Here is an 11,921-nt window from a genome sequence, read left to right as displayed (position 1 = left end):
GATCCGGTCAGGAGTGCAATTACCTGATCTCCTGGAGCAGCAGCAGAACATAGACTCATAACGCCTCATCTTCGAGTAACCAGCTTTATAGGGATTTTCCTATTGTTAGTTCATGGGAGTTGCTTTCATTCGCGTTGTTAAATCAATCAGCAGCAGTGGCTGCTCCTGTCATTAAGGCACAGATCGTTACCCAAGTTCTCATCCCCCTCTTTTTACAGGTTTTAGTTTGGTTATAGTCTATGAGGTCTTGCTCGTGCACCGTCTTCCTGGGCTTGGTTGTACCGTCAATATGCAGTTGACTTTAGCTTGAAACTGGCTTTTGACGTCCTTTGTGTTCTTTGTCCTTTTTCTTTTTGGAAGGATGCTTGTTACTGTTAGGGTGTTGTCTAGTCTTAGCTGTGTAATTGAACTTATTTATCAGGACAGGCTAGGAGGCTAGGTGTGATTCCCATCATCCATACTGCCTCATACACATCTAACTAACTAGATAAGATAAGCAGGGTTGGCAAAAATGAGGTTGGAGAAAAGCTTTTACAAGGATGAAAGAGTAATCTCTAAAATGGATTGAATTAAAGTATGGCAAACATGAACAAGGACTTTGAGTCTATGGTTCTGCTGCCAGCCTCCAGGAGCATCAGGTGCACCTGACCCGGACTCGGCTCCACTCTTGTGTACAGGGTACCTGGCCAGTATTCTGTCACAAGCAACTTTAGGCCGGTAACTATAATATCTACACAGAACTTGTATGAATGATTGTGTGAATGGAGATAGATAGATATATATATAGATATATATAGATATATATGATCATAGGAATAAGTAACTAAACAACATTGTTTGTTGTTATCTTTTATTTTATTATGGTATTTACAATAAATGTGACAAATGTCTTGTCCCCTTTAAGATCCTGCTAGTTTTTATTGGTATAACACCATCGATGTAACGCAAGACAAAAAGGGGAAGGATAAATGTGAAACAGTTGCAATGGACCATAACCGATTTACAATGAGTTTTAAGATGAGCATTGGAGTATAAGTCTCAAAGCTCAATATAGACTAGGGGACTGGATGGCTCAGAAGACTGGAATTGTCCTGGAACAAGCAAGAAGTTGCAAGGAAAAATGTGGAAAACTGCAGGACGTTTCCTCTGATTTTAGCTGAACCATTGAGGAAATTGTCTTAGTTTGGGAAGTATGATGTAATGCTTCCCAAGGGTACCCAGGGCTGTGAGGCACCTTGCTACCACCTGCCCTTAGTGTGAGGAAGCCTTGTCTGTGCCTGCCACACATCTGCTCTCAAACTCAACCGGCCAAGGGAAATGTAAGCACTCCCCATTATGTCTACACAGGCCCTGTTTCTTCTCTTCAGGTTAGCAACAGGCTCACTCCAATCGTCTCCCTGGTTGCATCCAACCTCTGGTCCACTGGGATCTCACAGTATTCCCAGATTCACTGCTTCCAAAGAAACAGCACGCTCCAACTTATCAGTTCCACTGCAAATCACTGTTCCACCTAACACACAGCACTTAGATATATTTATAGTGAAATCAAGTATAAGCCTATTTATCAAAGCACAGAGATTCAAGTAATAGCAAGTAGAAGTATTGGAAACAAACAGTTACACATAAAACAAAATCAAAACATATTCTATAGCCTAGACTTCATTACCTCAATATTCTCATGGTTTGTAGGGTATTGCTCACCCAAAGCCTTTCCAGCGTTTTGCAGCTAGATTTGGGACAGACATGCTGTCAGCTTATCTCCTAGGTGAAAGACACAGTGCATTCCTTTACCTCCCAAGATATACAAGTGTCATCTATTGTCTTTATTCATAAATAGGACACTCCCCCTATTCTATTTTGTTTCTTTCTGTAGATATTTCAGCCTTTTGACTGGCACTGGACTTGGTCTGCCAATAGCCCTCCAGGGTGAGGCAGACAGTACACATTTGACCAGACATGGAGGTAAGTGTCTGTTAGCTCCTGCCTGAAAGGAAGCTGCCCCAGACATGTCACTTCCTGGTGACCTGCCTTAACTTCAAGACCTTAAGGACACAGTTTTCATTATAGATAGAGAACTTCTTAACTATTATCCATTTTGCAATGATTATGATGACCAGTGGGCTACTGGCTCTCCCTAGAGACCTCACATGCCACCCTTTGGTGAACTACTATATACATATGTATTAGGTACTATGAACTACTTTATCTGACCAAGGGGATCCCTGTAAAACCCCTATACAACATCTGTGTCTTCTGCCTGCTGGCACCAAGAGATCCCTGGGTCATACAATGGTCCTGATTCATCATTTTTCAGCACCTTGTGCTGTCATTTAAACCAGTGCAAACTACTATTCTGTACTATATCAGTACTATTCTGCCAGGATAGCATTTTATACCCACTTTGCATAGGGAAAAACAACCATACAAATTGGTGGAGAGTCAGGTCCTGTAACAAGTCTTTTCTTCTTCTAAGAGTCTGTATTAGCCTTTTCCCCTACAATTCGCCACTGTTGCTATTATCTGTAGAGATTCACTCAAAACAATGTTGGGAACATGAGGGTAGATACAGAGCTGTCAGCCCCCGGTATTTTAACCACCATGTTGTCTGGACCTGTTCATAGCAGAGGTAGATGACACTGGTAAGTGCCAGCAGCTGGGCAGTGGAAGATATCTGATGCAGCTACAGAATGATCTTTAAAAGCGCTTACATTTTCAATTGTTAGGTAATTCCTGTTTTAAAAGAATTGCTTTACCCTAACAAGCACTGCAAATGAAGCTGAGTTACAGTAGCAAGTAGAGTTGATTTCAAACAGCTTATATAAAAACAACAGAGCTAATGATACTGTACTAATTACCTGAAAATTATATGTATGTTGTTTTTCCACCAGTCAATACTACTATTTTTGAACTTTGCTTTGTTCTCATGGATTGTTGGAGTCATGCTGTCTCCAAATGTTCTTCCAATCTCATCATTAACATGCAACCAATTCCTGAAAAAGTTGAGTTGCAGGTTGTGCTGGTTTATTCAAAATCTTTTGTGCTTAATTTCTTTTCCCTTTTCAGCATAGCCTCAGCACCTCACGTCTGGAAAATGTTTTTGCAAATAAAATATTTCTAACAAACATTTTGGTATGGACTATATAAGATGGTAACTGCTACTAGATTCTAGAAATAGCATCCACTGGGGATTTACTCCTGTCTGCCAGAAGATATATTTGTGTACCCTTCAATTATGTTCTTCTGTTAATTGCCCCTTTCCTACCACCAGTTTTTTGGATAATAGAGAAGTCTCACCACCCTATTGTAATTTCAATGAGAAAAGAATTTTAAACGAGATCATTAGACAACATGGAGTATCTGATCATACTAATCTTGATCAAACTTGCTTGGCATGACCCTGATCCTACGTCCAATAAAATTATTGCCTCCATCAAGAGCAGGAATAATTGTGATTTAGAAGAGTTTTGTTTTGTCTCTCTCTCCTTTTAGGTGTGTGTTATTGAGGTCTTTATGATTTTTCAGTAGCGGCCAGTAAAAGCGACCAACCAATGAAAGCAAGGCATGGCCTCTGTCTCTCACATTACTCTTTTGTAAAATGGGGATAATCATGTTTATCTCATTGAGATGTTGAGGTCAATAATTAATTAACATCTGGAAGATGCTTTGAGGTTCTTGGATGAAAACTGTTCGAGCTGGAATGCCTGCAACATTCAAATAAATAGCAATAAGATTAACGTATTGCTTCTACTGCCTTCATCTTCAAAGCTCTTTACAAACGTTAATGAATTAACAAAAAGAAAAATATCAGTAAAGATCATATTTACCCATTAAAATTATTCTCCCAAAGCATAAATAACTACATCTGCCTCCAAGGCAAAAATAATTATTTAAAAAAAACCTAAATGCCAACTCCAGTATCAAAGCGTAAATCTCCAGTGGCACCATCCATGGAAAATCTACTTTGAACTAAGGATTATTAGTTTATACTTTTAATTAAGATAATTGGACACTGGGCCCAATCCTGCAACCACTGAGATCAGTGGGACTTTTTATAATTGATTTCAAGGAGAGCAAGATTAGGCAGTCAGTGAGGCAAACAAAGAACATCGGGCTGGCCCAGTGGTCTGGTATCTTAGTACCCTGCACTATAGAGTTTCTTTGTAATGAAGTACGCCGGAATAAGGCAGCTTGTCTGCTGGCCCTCTCCGTCAGGGACCCAAACAAATAGGAGATACCTATTCTCAGGAGCCAGACACAGTGAGCAAAATTGTAAATAAACACATATGCTTGTTGTGCCTATGGAATAATGAATCACAGAGAGCAGAGGAAACACTGCATGAGACACATTCTAGAGCCAACATTCAGATGCAGTATTCTTAAAAATTCCCCAGTCTGAGTGTAGAATGAAAGAGGAAAGAAATCATAACGCACAAGACTAACATTAAACCAGTTCTTGTAAGGAGCTGCACATTGGGGGGGAATTTTCTGAAATTCCATATGCCCGCTGGCACTAAATGAAATATGCTGTCATTGCAGGATTACAAAATCTGTCAATTTACTGAAGAGCTCATAGGAAACTAGACAGTCAAAATGTATTTTCAGCAATTTTAAACTAATACTTAAAGCATGATAGAAGATGTTTCCTTATATTTTTCCTGTTATATCATTTATCTCTATCTGAGCCTCCTTACTCATAGATTTCAATTGCCACATGTAAATAAAAACAGAAAAATACTCTGGGGTCATTATTTTCTTTGCTCAGAATTGAACACATTTCTATAGATCTCCTTTACTATACAGATTACAGCGTGTCAATGACATTCCCTATGACCGAGCGCCCTAACATACATTCCAGAATGTAATGGACTATAATAGATTTTATAAAAATCTATGAGTCACTCCATATACTGTGCAAGTCATTTTAGGCAGCACATCAGTGTTCAATAGAAATATTTCTTTTTAGCATATTCTCAGTGATTGGTGATATGAACTTGCAAGAAGTGTCCCCCACATAACCTAAGCTGCTCTCTAGCCTCTCCTGCTTTTCTGTGAAGAAAAGTCATCTGAAAATGCCTTGTGTTAATTTCATGTTTGTTTCTCCAGAATGGACTGAAGTCTCTACAAAGAGATTCATGGATTAAAATGTCCCAGTTAATCTATTGCACAATGTCATGCAGGCAAAGCTTCAAGTATGTTTGTTTGGTCTTTGGATAGAAATCACATATTAAGTTTGGGAAATACTCCTACTGCTTCCGTTAACCATAGTTTTTGTCTCCTTCCAGCAATTTTGTTGAACTGCAAGAGAGGAATGAGGTTTTTTTGGTTGTTTTTGTTTTTTACATCACGTACTCGTGTCACTGTTGAAAGTATTTTACAAACTTTAATTAATCCTCAACATCCCTAGATGGAAGGCAAAGACCCAATTAATTGTATATCATATTATTGTCATGGCCCCAAAAGGCTGGCACATTTAAACTTGGGTAATTCCTTGTAGGACAGACATTGCATGGACCCAAGACAAAGCTTTTGTTAATAAATATGTCATTGCTACAGAATGTTTCAGCTCGGGATGCATTTTAACAGCACAAACCAGACTTAGACCTCAGGACAAAAAGCCAAGAGATTTCTCTCTCACCATGTGCTCTTAGAATAATCTTCTGCTTCTCTTCTAGCTCCACAGTTCCTCTGTTTGCAATCCTCAGCTCCTAACACAAAGAACTCTTTGTCTGTACTCTGCCCCAAACACATAAGTAGTGTCTATTCTTGGCCATATGCTTTCAAATGGACTGATGGGATCCCAGGCTATAAACAAGACAATCTGGGCCAATGTTACATGACTAGGATCCCTGGCAAATGCTGTAGCTGCCCAGATTCACCGCTGGCACTGTTCCGTCGGCAGAAGGAACGCTAGAAGCTGTGCAGCAAACAGGGCAGCATTAAGACTGCCTGAGCCTTGTCCCCACTGAAGTGGCACTATGGCTACAGCTGCTGGGGTTGTATCAGTGGTGAGCTCTGGCTCTAAAGCTTTACTAGAGCAGACAAAGCCTAGAGGCGCCAATAGAAGAGAGAAGCTACAACTGGGTTGATGACACCTATTTTATCCCAGACTGACCCATCTGAAAAACTGTAGTTTCTCAAACTGACACAATAGTGCCAGTGCACAGTACAGTTAAAACCATGCTAGCAGCATCCCAGGAAACTCAGAGAGCAGCTAACTCACAACTCCAGCATGGTTTCCTCAATCAAGGTGATTATGGTAAAAATAATAATACTCTCATATAACACTTTCCATTGGTAGATATCAAAGCACTTGAACAATGGAAATCAGTGTCATTGTCCCCATTTCACAGATAGGGAAACTGAGGCCCAGATAGGGGAAGTGCTTTGCCCAAGGTCTCCCAGCAGGCCAGAGGCAGAGGCAGTTAATTGAGCCCTGGTTTCCTGAATCCCAGTCCAGTGCTCCAGCCACCAGGCAATATTGTCTATCATGTCTCAAACGACCTAGCTGGGTAGATTACAGTGGGATATTCACAATGGTCAGGGAAGCCCTGTTTGAACCATAGTAGCCTTTGAAGTGTGTGAACCCAGCACTCTACTAACATGGTGGACAGAGCTTAAATTCTTAAAATGTGTGCTCCTCTGAAGTCAAGCTTGTTCCTCACTCTTGTCAGAGTGCCCTTTGTTTTCCAGCAGAAATGGAAACTGGATTCAGGAATGGTTCCAGGCCCAAACTCTTTCCTGTCTCTTTCAAGATGCATCACTCATTATTTCTTTCCCCATTTTACCATATCATATTGTACAATGCAGCTTGGCTCAAAGTCAAGCATGGAATTGGTTTAACCAGTATAGATCTCCGGCTGGTGTCTTCCAACCTACCAAAATAGAACGGAGGGGGGGAAAATACAATCAGCTCGTAGCTTTTGATAAATTTTCACTTTGCTGCTGGATGCTTTCCCTCCATAAACATTTGTTTTGAAACACTGTAGATGTTTGTGACTGGTTTCTTTTCACCATCACTGTCCTAACTGCTTAACATGGAGTTGCTGAGGGATTTTGCAAATTGAGCCTGAGCATTTACTGGTGCTCCAGATGGGGGATGCAAGGGGAAAGAGTTTCTTATCTGCCACACAGCATATTATCTAAGTCAGCCAGCTGTGCTGACCGAGAGAGGGCTGGGGGATGGACAATGTAAGTGTAAGTGAAGAGACAGCATTCCTAAAGGAGACTGTGCAGAAAAGGGACTTTCCAAACAGTATGTTGCTGAGATCTATGTCTACAAGCTGCACTGATCATGGCCGTGGGGGCAAGAGGATCTATGCTGAGCATTGTCCCTCCATCCAAAGTCACCGCCCACTCCTGATACTCCAACAATCCATCATCTTAGTTTTAAATGACACAGTCAAAGCAAACCCAGTTCTGCAGTCTCACATAAGCCTTCCAATTAAAGTCAATGGGATTGCTCATAGAATCGTAGGACTGGAAGGGACCTTGAGAGGTCATCTAGTCCAGTCTCCTGCACTCATGGCAGGACTAAGTATTATCTAGACCATTCCTGACAGGTGTTTGTCTAATCTGCTCTTAAAAATCTCCAATGATGGACAGTCCACAACCTAAGTTCCCTCTAAGCTGCAAGGTCACACAACTGCCTATTAAGCCCTGTGCAGGGGCTCAGGACTGTGGGAGGGAGAGGAGTCCCTCCCTGCTGGCCCTAGCACTGACCTGCCCCAGACTTGTTGCAACTGGGGAAGAAGAAGAGGGCTCTGTCTATGTGTTGCCCTGGCTTCCAGGCACCGCTCTCTCCCACCCACGCAGCTCCCATTGTCTGGGAACGGGGAACCATGGCCAATGGGAGCTTCGAGGGAGGTACCTGGAGGCACGGAGCCCTGTGTCCCCCTCCCCCAGGGGTCACAGGGACAGGATTCCAGCTACTGAGCGGAGCGGGAGCGGGGCTGGGGCCGGCAGCCTGTCCTGGTCCCAGTGTGCGCCACTGCCATCCCGGAGCCCAAAGCCCTCCTGCACCGTACCCCCCAACCCTCTGCCCACATCTCAACCCCTTGCCCTGAGCCCCCTGCTGCACCCCATACCCAACCCCATGCCCTGAGCCCCCTGCTGCATCCCACACCCTTTCTGCACCCCAATCCCCTGCCCTGAGCCCCCTGCTGCACCTCACACCCAACCCCATGAGCCCCTTGCTGCATCCCACAACCCTTCTGCACCCCAATCCCCTGCCCTGAGCCCCCTGCCTGCACCTCAAAACCCTGCCCTAAGCCCCCTGCTGCACCTCACACCCAACCCCATGAGCCTCCTGCTGCATCCCACACCCCTCCTGCACACCAACTCCCTGCCTTGAGCCCCCTGCTGCACCCCATACCCCAATCCCCTGCCCTGAGCCCCCTGCCTGCACCTCAACCCCCTGCCCTGAGCCCCCTGCCTGCATCCTACACCCCTTCTGCACCCTGAGCCCCCTGCCTGCACCCCAACCCCCTGCTGCACCTCAGTTCCCTGCCCTGAGCCCCACCATACCCCTTATGCACCCTCTAGGGAGGGAAGAGGCGGGGAAGGGACAGGGCCTCATGGAAGGGGTGGAGTGGGGGCAGGTCAAGGAGCAGTGAGGGGTGTGTGTCAGTGATGCGGCCCTCAGGCCAATGAACTAGCACTCACGTGTCCCTTGTGGTCATTTGACTTTGAGACCCCTGCACTACTGTATGGGGAAGAACCTTCTGCACCTGCCCAGTCACAGGCTTCCATCAGAAAGGATCCTGTCCACCATTTCCTTATTGATTCCACCAACTTAGTCCTTCATGCACGGTTTCAGCTCCGAGGAAGGCAGTTCTTCAACAAATGCCAACCTAGCTCCACAGGGTTTGAGTTCTGGAGACCTAGAGAAGGTTATAGGGTGGCAAGTTGATTAAAATCCCCCTAGTCTGTGTTCTAACACACTGCTCTGGAAGAAGGGTCTTTTAGCCTCCGTTATTGCTGCTGAATCAACAAGCTTGTTTGCAAATGGGGAAATTTCCCCAAAAAATTCTTTCAAGGAGGCTGGTTGGAGCTATCATGTAGATCAGCCTAATGGCAGCTTGAATCCAATTTTTGTAGAACCCATTTTGAAGCCAATATTATATACACGCCACCTTCTTGCAGCTGTTACCATAACCCTGGCGTGTTGCTTCTAACTGTGGTAGATACATAGTTTTCAAAAAGAAGTGTGATGACAGTGGATCTTATAAATCCCTCCCCCTGAAAATGTCTCTTCAACCAAAAGAAAAATTGTTACTTTTGTTTGAAATGTTCCGGTTTGAAAAAAAATCAGAACATTTTAAAATGAAAATTGAATATTTTTTCAATCAAAAATGGATTTAAAAAAACCCTGAGTGTCTCTATAGTTCAGAGGAAACTATTTGCAGCACATTTAGAAAGGAAAAAAGCCACCATTAAAAAAAATTCCTGCAATAAACAATTGGCATCTTTTGGCCTGCTGTACTCTGGAATTCCTGAACGTCCCATTCCATGTTCCCACCTGAGCTCCCTCTAACAATGAATACAAATATTCTTGTGGCAATGGTGACACTATGGAGAACACGATCGACCAAATTTTGCCCTCACAAGTATAGATATTACATATCTGTTAATATAAATGGGAGCCCAGAAAGTGAATTTGAGGACAGAATTTGGGCCTTCACCTATTGAACTCCTCTGTGGAAAGAAGACAATTAGGTAAAATTGACACTGTGAAAAGCTAAGGACCAGGAAACAGAAACAAAAAGGAGTAACAAAGATTTCTTCTTTCATGTTCACCAGTAATGTAATAGTGTCTCAAGATACAATGCTTTAGGTCTTGATTTAAGTACCCCAGGCTCAACCTCACATAGTGTTCAGCATGCTATGTTCCACAACAAACGGAAGTGAATTGTTATTGGTTAATTCGAGTCTGTTCTTTATCAGTTCCGTGCAGTTACAGAAGGTACATTTATGTACAGATTCTGCTTTTATTAGAGCCAGTCAACAGTGAAAGTCTGTTACCAGCACCGCAGCTGCACTACAGCACAGTAAAAGTCATAACCCCTGAAGCCTGAGACTCATGCATGGTGCAGGGCATATTAACAATCTCCCTGCATATCGTGTACCCCAGAAGAACCTGTGAAGGATGAAGTGATGGAGATTATGGCCACTTGACCAGGCTTCTCTTCAACGCTCAGTTCTCAAGGTTCAATTTTTGCCACCGCTGCGCCACATATCATTTGAATGAGTCCTTTCCTTCTAGTGTTTAAGTAAGATGATGGAGGTTCCCCCGTCAGGGAGGTAGAACCATCCATAAAGTTAGAAATAAAAAAGGCCTATACAGTTATCCAGTCCATATCCCCACCTACATTTTCAATAATGATGGTCCAGATTCCAAAACCCCTTCTCACGCTGAGTAGGATTTACTCACACAAGCAGTCCCACTGCAGAATCATGTAAATACAGCCACCAAATTGAAATTTGATCTTCTTATAGTCCCTTTATCTTATGCTGCAACTGCGATTTCATCCCTTCGAAGCTGTAACTCTTCGCTTATTTAATTTTATAGGAGATCTTCCAGTAACTCAGTGTAACTGATTCAAAAGGCATCCATTGAGCTCAGGCAGGCCACGCTGTCATTTTCTTGCAGTACCAAGGCCATTTCTTAGGCTCACAACACAATCGCAGACACCTTCTGAGATTTGGGGTAAAACCACATGGACTTCAGGGGAGCCAAGATTTTCACACACCATTCACAATCACAGTCCTTCATGCCCTTTCTGTACCATGCCCTTCAGATTTTATTACCTTTTGGGGACCACATGTCCAATAGTTCCGTTAACTTCCTTGGGACTATCAGTATAAGTAACTTGAGACATGTCTGGCCCGACATTCCTTTTCATCCACTTTGTTCTGCTGCTCTTGAGTTAATAGGTGCTCACAGAGTTCTTTATGAGGCTCTGGGCTTTTAGCCATTCTCGTTGCTCAGAGTGGTCTTTGCCTATGGACATTATTTTAGCCAGCTCCACTGATTTTTCTAAAACTGAACTCCAGAAATATCTCAGAATATGGTTCTGATTTGCCACATCTGTTATTTTTATGTATTGTTTTAGTCCACACAGATTTATAAGAGGTGTTACATAACTTTGCATTGTATCACATCATTCAACATGTTTCCACAATTAGAAGCCCACATGCACATTCAAGCATGAGCCTGCCCCAGGTTTGTACATCTTTTAGCCTAGCCAGCCTGGGATACAAAGATGAGCTTAACAGTGGTTTTCTTGTTTTTCCCAGGAACTAGACTGTCATTTACTAATGGCCAAGTACAACTGTGACATGTGCCTCATGTATCACTTTTGCATTTGCATTTTAAAAAACGCCATGTATTGCTTGAATCATGCACACTGTTGAACAAGAAACATTCTGCAATGCAGGCACAAGCAGATATTTATCCGTGGGATTGAACCATCTCTTTTATGTACACTAATGAGCTCACGTTACAGAAATATTTTAACATTATAAATATGACTCATGAGAAAAAATGTATTTGCACTCAAAATCTATTTAAAGGATGGTATAAATAATGAACAAGTACTGTTTTACAGAAATGAAATGTAACATTCTTGTTGGCATTCACTAGTAGCAGCATGTTGTATGATCGTTCTCATAATAAGTGTTTTTCATCTTCAGAACGATGCGCAAATATTAACTAATCAATCCGCACAGCCCTCCTGTGAGGTAGCTGAAGTTATCTAAAGTTCTGCTTGTAATACACTCACAATCTTGGAAACAAGCGTTGTGGAGTCAGAGGCAGCCCAGAGAGCAAGACAGTCCGATTTGAGTGGGAGTTTGGTGCCAAATCATCTGATGAACTGACATAGCGACTGGCAGAAGAAGTTGATAAATACGGATCCTTCTAA

At 42.8% G+C, this 11,921-nt stretch overlaps 1 long non-coding RNA gene across 1 annotated transcript in view; it reads right to left on the bottom strand.

Annotated features, from left to right (window-relative positions):
- The window catches only part of LOC142047287 (uncharacterized), a 7,178-nt gene extending 1,233 nt beyond the window's left edge, over nt 1-5,945 (bottom strand). The window contains exons 1-2 of the long non-coding RNA XR_012656469.1: nt 5,636-5,945; nt 2,856-2,990 (exon numbers count right to left, since the gene is read on the bottom strand). This is a non-coding gene — a long non-coding RNA (uncharacterized LOC142047287). The remainder of the gene's footprint in view (nt 1-2,855; nt 2,991-5,635) is intronic.
- Nucleotides 5,946-11,921: the final 5,976 nt, after the last annotated feature.

The sequence above is a fragment of the Chelonoidis abingdonii genome, chromosome 9 (genome assembly GCF_003597395.2).
Source record: "Chelonoidis abingdonii isolate Lonesome George chromosome 9, CheloAbing_2.0, whole genome shotgun sequence".
NCBI classification, from domain to species: domain Eukaryota; kingdom Metazoa; phylum Chordata; order Testudines; family Testudinidae; genus Chelonoidis; species Chelonoidis abingdonii.
The sequence above is the reverse complement of the archived record's forward strand: the minus strand, read 5'-3'. Positions and strand labels throughout refer to the sequence as shown.